Below are 19,565 nucleotides of genomic sequence, written 5' to 3' on the forward strand. Positions count from 1 at the left end.
ACTTTTAACACTTTAGACCACCATTGTTGGTATGTTGGGATCGTCTCTGATCACCAATTTTGTAAAATTCTGGTTCTAGCTACTAGTGCGAGTATAAACAATCTTTTTAATCAAAAGTGCAATATGTGCAGTATTAACATCATGAGAACACCCCAGAAATGTTATGTAAATATCTATTGAGTGATCAAGCCCTAAAGTGCCTCAACAGTGCATCTGGATCTCTGACAAAAAATATATTTATTTTTTAGGACAACCCTAAATAATATGAATCCAACTATCCCCCAAACCTCCTACCTCTAATGAACACCTAAAGTACCTATCAGGTACCTGGGAGTTGATTCTATGCACAAAAGCTGGTGTTCTAGAGTAACCACTTTGCAAAAATGTGCCCCTTTCATTATGGAAAAATTGAACATGTTAATCCCATTCCAGATCTCTTTGTAGTTGGAAGGCCTTCTTTGGACTGCCACTTATCCCGAGCCTTCAAGTTTAATGCATTGGCCTTCTGCTGTCCAAAATACCAACCTAGCAACTAATAGATCTACGACTTGTAGTTTCAATCCAATCTTCAGTCACATACTAGTGTCTAAACTGAGGAGAAACTGTCTAATACCAATGAAAGACCAACACAACATTGTTTTAAAGTACCTAATAGAAGGTATCTATTTCGGCTCAGGTCTTCCAGGTATTCGAATTAAAAAAATCTGAAACCTTGCTCTCCCACATCAAAACAATGCGCTTATTTAATAGGGGTTGATTCCCAACATAGATATCTGCCAGGGGTTGCTCCTTTAACAGCCGGGATATTTTAATGCTTGAAAAATTGTTCTTTACATTTTAGAGTCCATCCTAAAACCTTGTATCTAACCTTTTTTCAGGCATCTTGTACAGCGAAGGATATCGACGATCTCATATTCATGAAAAATCGAATCAATAACAAAATTATCTATCACATTCACTGCAGGTTTTTTTTTTTTCTAAACACCTGGATTAACGGTGTGCAAAATTAGCAAAATATTATACTCTTGTATCCGGTAAGGCAAGGCCTCCTTCTTTCAGTGGCCTATACAATTATTCTGTCACCAACCTAGGTTTCTTATTCGCCCAGATAAAAGCAGACAATGTTCCCTCCTGTTCTTCACAAAATGTATTCTGAAGAGCTCATGGAATAGCTGCAAACAAATACTCTCCTAGCATACTAGACAGAATGCCTTCTTGGCGTCTAATAAAATAATCTGGGCAGGAACACTGTTTTGTGAAAAGTAGTCCAATGCTTCCATTTAAGAAAATCGTATTGAAGAATAACTGCCTTTCGGGGGTAAAGCCACATTGGTCCAAGTGAATAATAGAATAATAGAACCTAACATCCTGCTAATCCGCTGATAAAGGCCCATGTATCATCCTTATCTGATTGGGAAAAAGTAGGAGATGGCGAATCACGTGTATTGCCACCCACCTATGGGCGGCGCTTGTGAGTGTTATACATTGATGGCCTGCCCATTGACAGAAAATGTTATATTTCAATTCTCTTTTGTCGCAAAAATGTGTCTCCAGGACAAGGACAAAATCTAGAGAGTGCACCCTTACCCAGTCATCGATTTCCTAAGCTTTACTTTTATTATTTAACCCAAAGTAGTGATACGAAGCCCGTGTTTATATACCATCATCTAAATGCACGCTGACCTACTGTAAAAAAGAGGGGCAAATGAATAACAAATAACCTCCAAACTAAGAGAGAGGAAAGTACAAGTACGGAATGCCTCATTTTAGGAAATTAGCGCCAATAACCATCCCTGTGCATTGTTCCCCCCATAAGGTGCGGGAAGTGTGCTTTGGAACACCTTGAGAGCAGCATAATTGACATAACAATGCAGTCAGGAAATAAGGTGTCTACTGCATGGCATGTAAACTTATTCTCACTAGTGCAAAACAGATGTATCATCAATAAAGTGAGAAGTAACGTGACAAAAGGGCATTCCATGGCATCTGGAAATGACATGTGAAAATGATCCCATGGTGCCAAGAGCCTACAAAGTGTGATGTGCTTTTCCACCCAAGAAAGGGACAACATTCTTGGAAATTCCAGTAAGTCGGTAGAAACACATTAGGCCACATAATCATCGTATTTATTCACCTTACATAAACTCTCTATGTACTCTAGTAGGACTGCAAATGAGCAGTTCAAAACATCCATGAACAACATCTCTAATTCTAAAATACTGCACTACTTTCCTAGCTTGCTTGTCCCCACTGGCCCTTCCTGGAAAGGCCAAGACCTTCCCTAATTGAGTAAACCTCTCTAATATCATGCACATGGTTATTAACTCTTCCTCTTTTCCCCCCACTGCAAGCCCCCCATGAACCACCACCTTGCTTTCAAACCCCGCCCCGTTCACCCTGTGCACCCGTAGGGAAGGCTTTTACCTGAATTTCATCCCTCACACCCCAAAATGCCCTGGGTACCATGGTACTGCAACCCTGTGCACTTATACAAACAGAAAGAGGGTGCGGTAGTGAGTGACTGGCGCTCCAATTTCAAAATTATTTAACCTTAACACCATTCAATTAATCAATTTATCACGGTGCACAAAACTCAGGTGTCCACCCTCCAAATTCACCTAAAACGATAAACCTAAATGGGATATCTCACAATGCATTAAAGAGTAATGGCACACATGAATTATTAAAAATTAGATATAAAGCAAAAGTCTTTAAATCAAAATCTTTCTACCAATGAAATATTTAATACAACACACAAATAAAAAAGAACAGTGTGAGTTCCTTAAACTTAAATCCATCTTAAATCCAATTTCTAAACTACTATCCAACTCGATTGTTCAATTTCACAATATTACAATTAGTCCAATTTTCCCATTTTCAAAACCACCATTTCCAAGTTTGTTTGTACGTCGACAAATTCACAATACTGTAATTAGTCCAATTGTCCCAATCGTATAACCAAAAACTCCAAATCTGCTTGTACGTCGTCAACACGTGTTTCATCCGGGGGAGTACCCCTAGGATTTCCTCAGGACATTCTTGTCATTATTCCCTAAAACAATATTGTCAAGCATTATAAGACAAATACAATTTAACTCTATCCATTATCACATTAATAAACGTTTGTGGCTACCAAGTAACAAAGTGAGAACCATGCATTTTTCTAAAAATGAGTATTACCCCTATACGTGATCTTCAGTGACGAGTGTGTTTAATCAATTCTAATTATACTCCCTTGTGTATGTGTGCTCATTCCTATTAAATAATCCAATTACAGCATATAAATGCAACCAATTTACAAGTCATAGGGGGTGATTCTGATTCTGGCGGGCGGCGGAGGCCGCCCGCCAGAATTCCGCCCCCATTATACCGCTCCGCGGTCAGAAGACCGCGGAGGGTATAATGAGTTTTTCCCTGGGCTGGCGGGCGGTCTCCAAAAGACCGCCCGCCAGCCCAGGGAAAAACTCCCTTCCCACGAGGATGCCGGCTCGTAATCGAGCCGGCGGAGTGGGAAGGTGCGACGGGTGCAGTGGCACCCGTCGCGTATTTCAGTGTCTGCAAGGCAGACACTGAAATACTTTGGGGGGCCCTCTTACGGGGGCCCCTGCCGTGCCCATGCCGTTGGCATGGGCACGGCAGGGGCCCCCAGGGGCCCCGCGGCACCCCCTACCGCCATCCTGTTCCTGGCGGGCGAACCGCCAGGAACAGGATGGCGGTAGGGGACGTCAGAATCCCCCATGGCGGCGCAGCAAGCTGCGCCGCCATGGGGGATTCTGAGGGCAGCGGTAAACCGGCGGGAGACCGCCGGTTTACCCTTTCTGACCGCGGCCAAAGCGCCGCGGTCAGAATGCCCTGCGGGGCACCGCCGGCCTGTCGGCGGTGCTCCCGCCGACCCTCGCCCCGGCGGTCGAAGACCGCCGGGGTTAGAATCAGCCCCATAGTGCTGAATGTAAAATCAAGTGTAAAGCTTATGTTTCATTAACTAGAAGGGAAATCTCCCTGTGCTACCTTAAATCCCATTTCAAATTGAAAAATAAATAATCCTTAATTTGGCCTAAGATTGATTTACTATTCTCCTATTATTGTCCTAGTATCTCTCGCTTTCCTAAAATAAAATATAATTTCATACAATGTATTAAGACAGGGAAAAGAGGAAGAAAAAAGCGACACATATGTGGGAATGACAACAAGATCACGGGACAAAAAGATGTAAATTTGAATGCTGAAGTGGTAAACAATGTTGTAAATTTATCTGAAAAACAATTATCCTCGGATATAATATCACTTTTGAATAAGGGACTCAGTTTTTGTCCATCATCTAAGGGGGATATTTGTCAATCTAAAATTGATTTGTTTAAGTTTATGAGAAAATTAAAACTCAAGCGATATTTTGACTCACGCATAACAGACACAGAAGTAGCCCCAGAAGGTATTAGGGCGTACAGTAAATTGTCTATTCAGGACATACATGATACTGTAATGCTGATGACAATCACAGATTTTGAGGAGGATCCAGTGACAACATCTTCGATATTACAAGATTTAAGTATTTCTTCGGATACATATATTACCAGTGGACTGAAACGGAGATCAACTTGGACACCTAAATCAACGAGTGATAGTAATATAGAAATTCTTTATGGACTAGTATGGAATGATTTGGATAAAGAAGAGAGAAAGAAAAAACAATGGAAAAAATCGAATTTGACACAAGGGGAATGTATTGCATTGAAGAATTTGAAATGTGACAAAAATTTGGTTATCAACAAAGCGGATAAGGGAGGAAATATAGTTGTAATGAATCGGAAGGATTACGAATTAGAAATGATTACACAATTAAATGATACTGCATGTTATGAAAAAGTGTCATATAATCCGATGTCAGCATTGACAGGGAAAATTAATCGAATGTTAATGGATTGGAGGGACAGAAATTTATTGAATGAGGAGGAATTTCTATATTTACAAGTATTTCGTCCCAGATACCCATGTTTATACACGCTACCTAAAATACATAAACAATCTAAATTTCCACCAGGGAGACCCATTGTATCGGGCATAGGAGGCCCTACTGAGAGATTATCAGAGTATGTAGATATTTTTCTACAACCTTTTGTAAATAATTTACCATCACATATTAATGATACTAAACACGTATTAAGTATGTTGTCAGATATTCAATGGGAACCAGGTATGATTTTGGTGACCTTAGATGTGGTATCACTCTATACCAGCATACAACATGAATGGGGTTTAAAATCAATGGAATACATTTTTAACAGAAGATCAGCGAGCTTATTTGAACATACACAAATGTTGCTGAGCATGATTGATCTTATACTTAATAACAATTACTTTCTAGTAAAACAAAATTGGTTTAGACAGAAACAAGGTGTAGCAATGGGTTCGAAATTCTCACCATCGTACGCAAATTTGTTCATGGGATGGTTCGAGGAAAATTGGGTGTGGGGCCCAAAAGCAGCGATATGGCACTCACATATTCTCTATTGGGGACGATACATTGATGACTGTCTTATGTTATGGACAGGGGATGTAGTGACATTGGAGAGTTTTTGTAACTACCTTAATGGAAATGATGTAAATATTAAGTTCACATATAGTCACAGTGAATCAAAGATAGAATTTTTAGATGTAGAGCTCTTTGTAGAAAACAACAAGTTAGAGAGTAGATTATTTCGGAAAAGCACTGCATGTAATACTATTTTACATGCGACAAGTTCACACCCCAAGCACCAAATAGAAGCCATACCGCTGGGAGAAATGATCAGAGCAAGAAGGAATTGCAGTAAAGACTGTGACTTTCATGATGTTATCAAATATATGGAATATAGATTTAGGAGTAGAGGTTACTCAGAGAACAATTTAGGTAAATCTCGAATGAAGGTTTTGAAAACTTCACGTGTACAGACATTGTCACTAACGGCCCAAAGGAACAGAAAGATCAAGAGCGATAGCGCTCAGAGATTGAGAATTATTTTAGATTATACAGACATATCTCGGAAATTATTGAGAATAATGAAAAAACACTGGCCAATACTGATCCAAGATGAGACACTCAAGAAATATATAGGGAATAAACCGGAAGTTTTGTTTAGAAGAGGGAATACCCTCAATAATATTTTGAGTCCGAGTTACTTACCAGTTGAAAATAAGGCAGATTGGCTTAATGAACGAAATAGAGGTTTTTTCAAATGTGGCGGATGTGCAATGTGTAAATGGGCATTTCAAGCCAAAAAAGATTTTGTTGACAAAAGAGGTTGTAAAATACCCATTAGATCACATATTGATTGTAACACTAAATTTGTAATATATATGCTTATATGTAAATGTGAGAAAATATACGTGGGCAGCACGATACGTCCACTTAAGACAAGGATTTCGGAACATTGGAGAGCTCTAAGACAGATGGATGAACGTTATCCGATAGCTTCTCACATGGTGATATGTGAGGCACAGGGGGTACATAAAGATTTTAGGTTCTTTAGTTTTGAATATTGTAAAAATAACCCACATGGAGGGAACAGGGAACTGGCCCTAAGAAGGAGGGAATCGTTGTGGATTATGAAATTAGGAGCCGTAGAATCAGGATTAAATACAGACCATGAGATGGAATATTTTCTGGGAGATAAATAATTGGCGAATTTATTATAAGTTATGCAATAGGAATATTATCCCATATTGTAATATATGCAAATAAGGCAAGCGGTTAATATTTAAATCTAAAGAGTATGTGTATTATAGTATATTTGGATTATACTTTTAATGGCTTTGTATTTTGATTAAAGTCAATAATAGATATATAGTTGAAGGCATAGATGACATAGTTAGTAACTCATGAGCTGAGAACCTCGATAGGGGTATTATTTTTCCATTCAATATACTAGATTTAATATATATTTATATTTTTATAATGAGTTGGTCCATGTAGGGATGTAGTGGTTAAATAAAAATTAAATGTGAGTAGTTATGAGATAATTTCTTTCATATACAACTGGGAAGGTAATTTGGTTCGTTTTGGATTTTTAGTAATTTAAAATGAATTAAATAAAATAAAATGGGGAGAATCCTTATGAAGTAGGATATTATATGTAGTGATATAATGATGGCTGAAATCTTTGAGGTCCGCTTTCTATATCTTTTGAGCGAAAAAACTCACTACATTTGGAGCGATAGAGCGACGGCTGAAATCCTTAAAGTCCATCTTCTATTTTTAGTAAAAGAACTGACGAATGTGCACAGAGTGTCTTATAGTTACCTAGACGTGTAGTCCGTCATTTATTTCAACTAAATAGCCGACGCGGTTAAATAGAATGCTGGTCATTCACTCGGTTTACATGTTTGAGAAGCGTACTCGCTATCGTGTAAAATCGGGATTTAGGTAAGAAGAACCTCAGATATGGCTATTAAATTTAGACCATTTCAGGGCTAGTAATTAATTGGTTATTATTATCGCAATAGACATAAATTACGAGACGGATATGTGGAGAGAAGAATTCTGATTAGACCGAGGGAATCATAAAACGGTAAGCCTCTCAAGCTCTAAAATTAAAATCAAACTTAAAAGTACTATTACAATATGTTTCATGTGATTAATTGAATTTAAGATAAGAAAATAGTGAGATATGTCTTAATACATTGTATGAAATTATATTTTATTTTAGGAAAGCGAGAGATACTAGGACAATAATAGGAGAATAGTAAGTCAATCTTAGGCCAAATTAAGGATTATTTATTTTTCAATTTGAAATGGGATTTAAGGTAGCACAGGGAGATTTCCCTTTTAGTTAATGAAACATAAGCTTTACACTTGATTTTACATTCGGCACTATGACTTGTAAATTGGTTGCATTTATATGCTGTAATTGGATTATTTAATAGGAATGAGCACACATACACAAGGGAGTATAATTAGAATTGATTAAACACACTCGTCAATGAAGAATACGTATAGGGGTAATACTCATTTTTAGAAAAATGCATGGTTCTCACTTTGTTACTTGGTAGCCACAAACGTTTATTAATGTGATAATGGATAGAGTTAAATTGTATTTGTCTTATAATGCTTGACAATACTGTTTTAGGGAATAATGACAAGAATGTCCTGAGGAAATCCTAGGGGTACTCCCCCGGATGAAACACGTGTTGACGACGTACAAGCAGATTTGGAGTTTTTGGTTATACGATTGGGACAATTGGACTAATTACAGTATTGTGAATTTGTCGACGTACAAACTTGGAAATGGTGGTTTTGAAAATGGGAAAATTGGACTAATTGTAATATTGTGAAATTGAACAATCAAGTTGGATAGTAGTTTAGAAATTGGATTTAAGATGGATTTAAGTTTAAGGAACTCACACTGTTCTATTTTTATTTGTGTGTTGTATTAAATATTTCATTGGTAGATAGATTTTGATTTAAAGACTTTTGCTTTATATCTAATTTTTAATAATTCATGTGTGCCATTACTCTTTAATGCCCTGTGCACTTATAACCCAAGAAACCCCAGGACTACCCCAACCCCCTCTCTACTCCACACAAGAATCTCCGGACAGTTCATCAAAGACATGCCCTATTACAAAATCGATCCTGTGAAAGAAAAAAAGGAACACAAGGAACAAAAAACACCCTGGATCATAAACCACATCTACTATCCCTGATTGTAGAAAATCAGTTGTACTCAAAATCTAAATAATTAGCTAGTAGCCTGATTAAACACATTTTGGAGGAGCACTTGAGCCTCCCCCTTATCCGAAAAAAGATCGAAGTGGCCCTTCACCAAGATCTCAAGCATGGCCTGCTGGACTACCCTTGCCTTTAAATGAGTCAATGATCCCAACAAACTCCCTCAATCTCAATGTCATAAGTGCTGAGATGTTTGGAAAGATTTAAACTGATCCATCTCGGGATTGAGAAGGCTTTCTTTTCTATGTCCCTCGATAGAATACGGTCTTTGACGATATAATCAGCAAAAATCACTAAAATTGTATGAGGGAATGTAGTGATCATATGGAATTGAGCTGGGATCTTGTGGGCCCTAGTGATGGTCCGTTTACCCGTTAGCTCCAGTATTGCCTTCTTCAAAAGAGCGTCTGTCCATTCTGGTGCCTCTAATCCTTCACATCCTTCTTCCACCCTGATAATTCTGAGATTTGACTGCCTATTTTAGTTTACTAGGTTCAGCAGTTTATCTTAAAAAATTTGACAATTTTTTACTAGTTGGGTAACTTATTGTTGCAACGAATCAACCTTGCCCTCAAGCTCGGAAATCCTGGATTTTGCCTCTCTCAGTCTGCTCGGAACCTGGACCATACCCTCATCAATCTTCATCAGACGCTCATAGAGAACTGCAATTTCTTGTACTTGTGCAATTATCAACTCCCTGATATCAACTGAAACAGCCTCAAACATACTTCTGGTGGACTGCTCCAGGACATCCCCTATGTCTCCCAGCACCTGCTGTGGCAGATTACTTTTCGAAGCAGCTCCCAGTGACATTGTCGCCTGTATTGTTTCATCATTGGTGTTCAGACTCTGGGGAGTCTGGGTTGTCATGCCCAGTAGGAAGGTTGGTTGAGAAACAGTTGGCTGTTGCTCCTTCTGTCTTTGGCTAGGGCTAAAGGCAGGGTCGGGGGATTTATCTGTGTAGCTCCCTTCAAATACTTAGAAAACAGGGGATATTGCTTAGACTCGGCTGCTGAAGTTGGAACTGCTTCCATTATAATTTCACCAGCTCTATCACTCCCCACACTGCCGCGCATCAATGCTTTTGAGGCCTAACGGAGAACCCATTAACTGGAGATCTAATGAGCCAACTCACTTTCAGTTTCGGACTCCTTTTCATTCCCTATCTGACTGATGGCGACTACGGCCTTCTTTGTCCCAAGGAGTTCTTTAACTTTAAACTCCATCTTTTGTTTGTGACTTACAGCTCATGAAGGTGGTAGCCGATTTCAGTTGGCCTCCCTTTTGGTAAAGTTTCAGAGCCGGAGTAGATTGACTTAGAGCAGCAGTAGCCGAATTTGTGATTTTGAAATGTTCTCATGCTTGGATAAATGATTCTCCTGTCTTGTTCAAAGTCTCAGATACACAAAAGCGCAGTTTTACCAATGCACCCTTCTCGCTCAGGATGGGTGGCTCATTAGTGTCTGACACTTAGCACAAGTCCATACAATGGGTATATGGATTGACGTAATCTGGGCCAAAATATCCCATAAATTAAAGTGCTCCCATACAAAGCCTTGCCATGAGAATTACCCTTGCCAGAGAGGGGCTTTTTGTGCAACACTTGCCTGGTCATGAATTCACATGGTGGGGGGGGAGGAGGCACAAACCCCCCTAGATTTCTCATCTCTCCTCAAGTGACTCACACTCACCAAAGCCTTGTGAAGCACTGTGAAGCCGCACGCTGATGATGATACCTTCAATATGATGAACGCAAGGCAGCACAGCAACTGCCAGATTTTCTCTTCCAACCTCACAAACTTCAAAAGAGGCTCATCCAGGGTTGTTTTGGATGCTCTCATAACTTACAGCAGTCTCACTCAAAGCTGCCTTTCTCTGAGCTGCCAGTGGCCCATCATCAGAGTTCCTCAGCATCCATCGATGCACAGAATGGCTATGTGTGCTTCCAGAGGAGGGTTTGGGAGAGAGCACTTAGCAGCAGAACGTCAAGGTTTACATCCTCACAAACATTTCCATTTAAATCTCCACATCGTCAAAAATGAGGGAGAACTTCTGTTTTTTAAGGACAGACAAATTTCTTGACTACATGATGACCATAACTTTGTAAAAGAAACTGTAAGTGTAGTGGGAAAGGCAATATCCTCCATGGAACCTGGACAATTGGTGGGTTCAGATTGCCTCACTAATGACATTTTAAAACTTTATGTTAAATACTTTAACTCTCTTCTTTTTTCAGTTATACACTTTTTTTGGTTAACTTTAACTGTAGTGTTGTAATTTAGCAGTGATTAGATTAAGCATTAGCAGAAGACATCTTGTATTTAGTAACTATTGTGAACATTTTGCGGAATCCATTTTGTATTCATGGCAGCCATTTTCTCTGCTACATGCTGCCATGTGCTCACCATGTGCTCTGTCCTACCTTTCTGTTAACTGCTCTTGAAATCTGCCTAGTGACAAGTTATATTTAGCATCTCTTACTTTCGCACATGCTCAGTAAGGTCTGCAGCTGTTAGTCCTTGGAAACTGTTAGCTCCTCCTACCTGTCGACTGTGCATTTTCCACATGACCTTACATGTATACAAGTCTTGTTTCCATAATTGTACCATCTCCTTTTAGCCCATGTGTGGGTATAAAAGGACCATGCTCCCTCAGTTCAGTGTGCTACTTCAGACATTACCCAAGGGTGCTGTCTGAACTGTAGTACCACCTCATGAGGTTAATAAACTTTTGTCTTTTATTCCAGTTTCTGTGCCAACTTCTTCCAACATGGTCTAAGGACTTTGTGCAGAGAAAGGTGAACCCCTTGCACTGGTAGGCCTTGCTGAGGCTTACTTCAACAGTAGTGGGAAAGGCAATATACTCCATGGAACCTGGACAATTGGTGGGTCCAGATTGCCTCACTAATGACATTTTAAAACGTTATGTTAAATACTTTAACTCTCTACTTTTTTCAGTTATACACTTTTTTTTGTTAACTGTAACTGTAGTGGGAAAGGTAATATACTCCATGGAACCTGGACAATTGGTGGGTCCAGATTGCCTCACTAATGACATTTTAAAACGTTATGTTAAATACTTTAACTTTTTTCTTTTTTCAGTTATACACTTTTGTTTTTGTTTAGTAAGCTTTATTGAACAGATTGAGGAAATGCGCATATTAGAAAATGTATATAACAGTGAGTTCTAACCAGGGTATATAATTATTAAGATGAAGAGAAGAGATAATTTTTAAATTCAGTGTATAAAATATATCTTCACAAAGTGAATATCTCAGACAATATACACAGAAACTTAACTTTGTAACCTACAGGAAATAGCATTTTAAACATTTTTAATAAAAGCGGGAGAGGAGGAGGGTACAGGCAGTCTAAAACTTATGTGTAATAGTGTTGGTGAATGCAAAAAATAATTGAGGTTTCTTTACAGGTATGAGGTGAAGTGGAGAAAAATAAAGAAAGGAGATGATAAAAGTTCATGAAGGTTTAGGAACTTCAACTTTTCTAATGTTGATTGTTTTGTGGTATGATAAGTAGGAAGTCAAAGTTATCCATAACAAATCTCTTTTGATGGCTATTTGTAACATGGGTAAATAAACAGTTTCCACCCTATGACTGTGATAAATCAAGTTCCACCACGTAAAAAGAAAATATTATTAGACTTCTTCCAATTTGAGGTAATAACTTGAACGACCACTGCCAAGAGATCTATCAATGTTCTGTCAACCTTGTTCCCTGACCAAAGATCAAAACAGCTGTGGAGAAAATTTGCACAATGCAATGAGGGGAATTAAGTGAAAAAAATGGGTTAATTTGTGCCAATCATGCTTCCAGAAGGTGAAAACCTTTGAACATAAGAAACACATATAAAGAAAGTCTGCATTGAAGGCATTGCAGGTCCAGTAATTGTTGTTAGACATTAATTTCATTTTGTGCAGAGAGCAGGGAGTTAAAACAACCTGTTATAAAGAAAAACATGGTCTGAGTAGAACTGTCAGAAAAGGAGAAATGATGAATTTTGTGCCATATTTTGTTCCATAAGGATATAGAAAAAGAAGATTGTAAATCCTGTTCGCAAGACTCTTCAACCCTTGTTTTAACCCTATCAGAGTCTGAAGAAGAGAACTTCTTGTATATGTAAGAAGCTTTGACTTCAATTGAGAAATCTCAAGAAAAATTTGAATTGATAGGTAATAAAGATGGAATCAAAGAAAGATCTATGACTTAATTTTTCGGAAATATTTATGAGGAAGTCATCTTTAACCTGATGTGAGGAGGGAATGTGCAAGTGAGATTGTAATTCTTCATGGGAGATTGATTGTCTTGAGTGATCTGGGATATAGATATAAGGTATTTAGCAAGCCAAGGAAACCAATGTAGAAATGTGTGATATATAGTGATATTGGGAATGTACCACATATGACTTAATAGCATTAGTTAAGAAGGATTGTAGGTCTGGGAACTAAACTTTATGACAATGCTACAAGAAGGCCTTAATAGAAGAAGGAAATTGACCTGGGTTCCTGAACTATAAGAGAGAATGGAAGAATAGAACAAGGAGAGATTAACCACACTGCAAGGGATCACCAAAGAAAATGAGAGGTGGAAGATGAAGAGCCTAATGAAGACTAAATCCGTTTAAGAGTGAAGGCAGAGTGGTATTGAGTTAAATTAGGAAAATTGACTCTGCCAGATGTTTTGGAGTTTTCATCTTTAGAAAGAGAGATCCAAGCAGTTTGTTTGTCCCATAAGAATTTGTATAATTGAGCATCAATGGTTCTTTAAAAAGTGAGCGGTAAATGAACAGGAAGCATGTGTAGATAACAATTATTTGGCAAGTACATCATTTTATTCATATCTAATCTACCTCACCAGGAAAGAAATAAAGGCGACCATTGGGCAGATAAGGTAGAAATGTTATGTTTTAAAGTTTCCGTATTAATTTATTAGTAAGTACCCAAATATTTAATTTTAGAAGAGTTCCAAAGAAAATCAGTGTCTTTAAACATATCCTTTAGACAAAACTTCTTAAGTGCATTACTTCAGATTTGTCAATATTAAACTTTCTGAATAACGTGATAAAAGTTGAAGAAATTCTGGAACAGCAACATGGGGATTGGAAATATATAACGTAGGATATCATCAGCATAGGCTGTGAATTTGATATGAAGTTGACCAAGAGTATAGCCTGTAAGGACCTTGGATCTTCGAACGGATTCTAAAAATGGTTCCAAAGCAAGGATAAAATGTAATGGAGAGAAGGAGAAGTCTTGTCTGGCTCCTCTGTTAAGGAGAAACTACCAAGATTGCAAACTATTGGTGAAAACCAAGGTAGTTGGGGAGGTGTAAAGAATGTTGACAAACTGAAGAAATCTGGGTCCAAACTCATGCCGTTTTAGGGTTCTGAACATGAAGTCCCAATTAGCACAATCAAAGCCTTCTCGGCATCCAAGGTAACTGCAGTCAAGGGTTTTTTATAACGGGAAGCCCAATGAATGATATTAAAAAAGGTGCAAGAATTGTCAGAGATGTGATAGACCTTCGCAAAGCCGGACTGCTTGATACCAGCAAGAGAATGGAAAAGATCATTGACACGAAGTGCCAAAACATTAGAGAAGATTTTGTAATCTGTATTGATCAGGGATACTGGCATATCATTTTTGCATTCCGCCAAGTCTTTATCTTTCTTCGGAATTAAACAAATCATAGCTTCAGTAAAAGAGCCAACTATGGTATCTGAGGTTAAAAAGTGATGAATCAGTGTAAGACGTTTTGTGATCAAAAGAATAGAGAATTTGGAATATGATTTAATTGAAAAAAACAATCTGGTCCTGAAGCTTTATCCTCAGGGAGTTTGGACATAGCTAAATATATTTCTTTACATGAAATGTCCACCTCAAGCGAAGAAAAGTATACTATGAAGTATGAGGTTTTGGGATAGTACTGAAAAAAGAATCAAGAGAATCTTGAGTGGGAAGAATGTCCTCAATATAAAGATTGGAATAAAAATCTGCAAAACATGTCAAGATGTCCTGGTCTTAAAATAGCTGGTTGCCAGAAGCGTCACAGATAACTTATATTTTGGATTTTTGTTTTTAACATTTAGCTAGTTCGTTAACATTTTGCCTTCATTATTGGAACCACTTTAGTGTTTTGCGTTAATTTTTAAAAGAGCATTACACATGTTTTTTATGGATATTTTGTTAAATCTAAGCTTGACTTGATTGAGTTGCTCAAGAACGTGTTTAATGGACGATGAATGATATTCATGTTCTAATTTCTTTATATGTTGTAATATAGTAGATTATTCCTTAGCAGCAGCCTTTTTTGGGGAAACATAATTGATAATGTGACCACAAGCAGAGTCTTTGAACGAATCCCAAACCATGGTGGAACTTGACATCAGGAGTAAGTTTGATGTGAAAGAATTCAGTAATGAATCATTCAAATTCCATGACAAATTGTGGGTCCTGCTACAAGCAATTATTAAACACTATCTACTAGAGTGTGCAGAAGAGTGAGGGCCTAATTCAGCATGAATTAGGTTTTGCGAAAGGTCTTCATCAAGGAAAACATAATCTATCCTGAAGAGGAGTGGTGGGCAGTGGAGAACAAAGAATATTCTAGAAGGTCTGAACTGCAACTATGCAGATATCAACAAGATCTCTATCTGAAATTGTTCTTTGAAAGGCCTTTTGCACATTATTTGGGATGTACTTGAAAACTGATTTCCTGACTACAAAAGAATCAAGCAACTGATTACGATTTCCTCCTAGATTGAGGTTGAAATTTTTGAGTGATAAGAGTTTGATTTAGAGGGAGTCCCTGAAGTGTGTTTCAATGCTGTTTGGACGTATTGTTACATTCGAACATCCTATTGTAACTTTGACCATTTATCATCATCTGGCTGCTCTGGACACATGGTCATTTTGTACAACGCAGTCTTTTGATTGAGATTTCTACTTTCTACCTGCACTTATAATAAATATCTACACATCATTTTCCAAGAACAAACTTTCTATTTATTCTTGAACATTATCAGGATCAGGATTCATGCTACTGGTGTGCCCTGGCCACTCTTCTTTCAATATTTAGGCAACCACCCATTCTTCAGTGTGTGGCCATCCGACACCTGTGGTGGCAGATGTTAGGGCTAGCCTGGCACCCAACACCATATTGTTTCAATTTTATGACTTCGCTCAGATTTCACTATTGACATATGCTTTGCAGATGTGCAAGCACTCTCTGGCATCCGCCACCTTCTTCGCCTGACTGTGTTTCAATACCATTGGTACCATAAATGTTAATAGATGAGAAAGGACACCCATTAATAGTAACATCTAAATGAAGACACATCAGGTTGTTGTTTCTGAACATTGACATGTAGGGTGTTTTGAAATAAAATAATTACACTATTTTTATGATGAACAATAAAGAGAACCATCCTATTATTTTCTTAAGCATATACATTTGTTTTTCAAGAAGATTACTCTTTTGTAACAAACCTACATGACATCAGGTTTTAAAAAGATCAGTAAGAACCCTTTGTCCTTTAATAGGACTATGAAGACCCTTGACATTCCATGAAATAATTCTATGTCTATTAATGAAACAATTTTTGAAGTCTGCACCCTCTTTGAGAATAAAGTACATAATAATAAATACAAACAAACCGATTCACCAGTAAGTAGGTGAAAATGCATAAGATATAAATAATAGAGAGGATAGATGGAGTTGGGAAATAATACATAGACAAATGAAAAAAAAATCCAAAGGAGAAATGGGAAAATAAAATAAAACTAGAAAAATAACAATGTGCAAGAAAATAGAAAGGAAAAGGAAAGGGCAAGATGGGAACAGAGAAAGGGAAAGGGGTTGGAGAACAAGAAAGTCACAAAAGAATAAAATCAGAAAAGTATGACAATAGTTTCATGGGACCCGAACCATAAAAGAAGAAAAAAATAGAAAGGATGAATTGAAAAACAAGTGCTGAGGAACACCATAAGAGATGAACCAATCGTAACACCCAGTCCAGGAAAACATAAATAGGATTAAAAAAGTGATCGACTAGAGGGAAAAAAAAGAAAGAATCAGGAATGAAGAATAACAAAACATGTATAATCCATATAACAAACTTACCTGTCAGGATAGGTGGACAATCCATTAAAGGGGAAAACAGACAACAGCTAAACACTGAACAAATGGGCAATGCCTGACATATGCAGGACCAGGGAAGAAAAGGGAACATAATAAACAAAAAAGGGAGAAAATATTGGTGATTAAGATAATTAATACAAGAATACCATAATATCCTCTCAAAGAGATGTAGGTTTAGAGGTCAGAGGATTAAAAACATGGGATCATATTCCACAGATGTCCAATGTTTCCTTTTTGTGAATGTCAGTGAACTCCTTCAGTTGAGATGGAGAATCGAAGGAGGTGGTCCTGTCCTTGTAGCTAACCCTGAAGATGCAAGGATGCAGAAGACCATATCTGGTGCCCATGGCACGTAAAGAGGGACGCAGACCCAAGAATTCTTTGCGATGAGCACAGTAACCAATGAAACATCTTGGGAAAGAAAAATCCAGTGACCGGACCAGAAAATCTGCTGATGTTTTTTGGATGCAGAGAGGACTTGCATTCAATCGGTGGATTGGTGAAAAAGGATGATAATTCCTTTGGGTTTGGAAGTGGAGCTGACACTGGAAAGTTTTGGCCCCAGGGGATGGGCGCTTTTGATATGAAGGGAGGAGCTGCTATTGAGACCCACTATCTTGGGTAAGTTCAAGTGGAGAAAGGAAATCATATTGCCTCCCTCTGCTACCTCTGTTATTCCGTAAAGTTTGTTACTTGAGGATTGAAATTTCCTTGGCCACAATGTCTCTAAATTCAGCAGTGTGAAGTTCAAGATCTGAAACCCTTGCTTCAAGGGAGGACCATTTGCAGTCAAGGAATTGAAGAGTATTTGTTTTGTGTGACAAGAAAGGTTTCAGCATTTTAAGTTCTTCCATCAAGTCTTCCAAGGTGATAGGGAGAGGTGACTTACTGGGGGAAGCAGGGCCTTTTTAAGTCTACTGTTTCCACCACCTGCATTTTCCCTGCACATGGCAGAATATGCATTATTGAGAGATCCATTTTTCAATGAAATATTGTGTGTTGGAAATACCAAAACTTCCTATGATGTAAGTGGTGGACCAGACCTGAAAGAGGCTAGCAAAGTATATCCCTATATAAATACATACAAAGAAAGGCATTGGATTTAGCCATAATAAATTCTTTGCTTGTTCCAAACAACGACTGTTGCCCTGGCAGTTTTTCCTTCTTTTGAGGAAATGATGTATGGGGGTTTGCAACCCCGCTAGGGCCCGTGACTAGAGCGAGTGTAAGACTGTGAGAGATATAAATATGTTAGCAAAAGTGCAAAGTGCAAGATGCTACAGACAAACCGACCTACAAGGTTTCGCAAAAAAGCCTTTGACTGGGCCACCACATGATAGAATGTCATCTGACAATTTAAAGGGACAAAGCCCTCCTTCCATCACCCCATATTTTAAAGAGACATAAGGACCACATTCTAACAACAAATGTAAACAAACACTCCATCCAATTAAATAGGTTCATTCACTCAATGATACGTATACAGTACTCAATAATACATATGCAATACTAAAATAGATATATATTATTGATAAAGGATGGAAATAAAACAAAAAAAGAAAAAAAAAAGAAACAGAAATTAAGTGCATTTCATTCATGTGCTCACCAAGTCTCCCCATACATAGAAATAAAGTATAAATACATACTAATAAAGTGCCAGATGCATGTTGAGGACAAAAACAATAAAGTACTGAGTGCACCTTACTTTCTCAAATCACAGAAAGGTATTAAAAACCGGAGACCACAGGTAATATAATACACAATACAATAAGCTGCTCAATGCATACAATCAATACAAAGAGTGTTTAGTGCAACTTAATGGCCCTGATTGCAATGAACCATTTGAGCAAAAGCTCATCTATCCATCTGTATCACTTCATGCCTACCAATATATCCAAAATGCATACAGTAAAGTAATAACAGTTCTTAAATATTAAACAACAGCTCCAACAGGAAATTGTAGGCAATAAAGTGCTTAATACCGTAAAATATTTGATACATCCTAATGACCATGATCTCAATTAGACAGTGGAACTGAAGACAAAACTCGTCTATACTTCAGTATCTCTCATTCCCCCTTGTATAGCCATAGTCCACACAGTGAAATACTGGCCTGTTTTTATAAATTGAAAAAAAAATCTAACATTGCATTCTTTCTGTAGTCACACTGCCCATTCCCTCTGAAAAAGACCCAGGCCAATGCTATTTAAACACTCAATCCACACCCCCTTTATAGCATAGAAGATACATAATCTATATGATGAAACCCTCATTAATCACAGCCTAAAGAAAAAGAAACAGAAATAAGGGAGAGAGTGCAAGCTCCCCTCTTCTTTCGTTACAAACATCAAGATTCTATAATCCATCCTTCCACATTATTCCTGCTTGTTAAGTGTCTCCAAGGGCTTAGACTGAGCTTGTCTCCTGTTTTGAAGTCTCAGGGCCATCAAAGACTTCCTCTTCCAGCACTTGGACTCTCTGCTGAGACTCCTGCCCTGCCAAGTGGTGCCCTATCCAGTCCTTGGGCCCTTGAAAGGTGAAGCTGGTAGAACCAAGGTGGAAATCCAAGCACAGGAGACATGCAGGGAAAATGTCAATGCACCAACTGTATCGCAGCTGAAGAAACGACACAACACCTGCTTGCAGCTGCTCAAATCGGCGTAAACCCCCATGCAGCCAGTTTTCCATCACTGTGAATTTTTGCA

This window comes from Pleurodeles waltl, chromosome 4_2, assembly GCF_031143425.1.
Source record: "Pleurodeles waltl isolate 20211129_DDA chromosome 4_2, aPleWal1.hap1.20221129, whole genome shotgun sequence".
In the NCBI taxonomy this organism is placed as follows: domain Eukaryota; kingdom Metazoa; phylum Chordata; class Amphibia; order Caudata; family Salamandridae; genus Pleurodeles; species Pleurodeles waltl.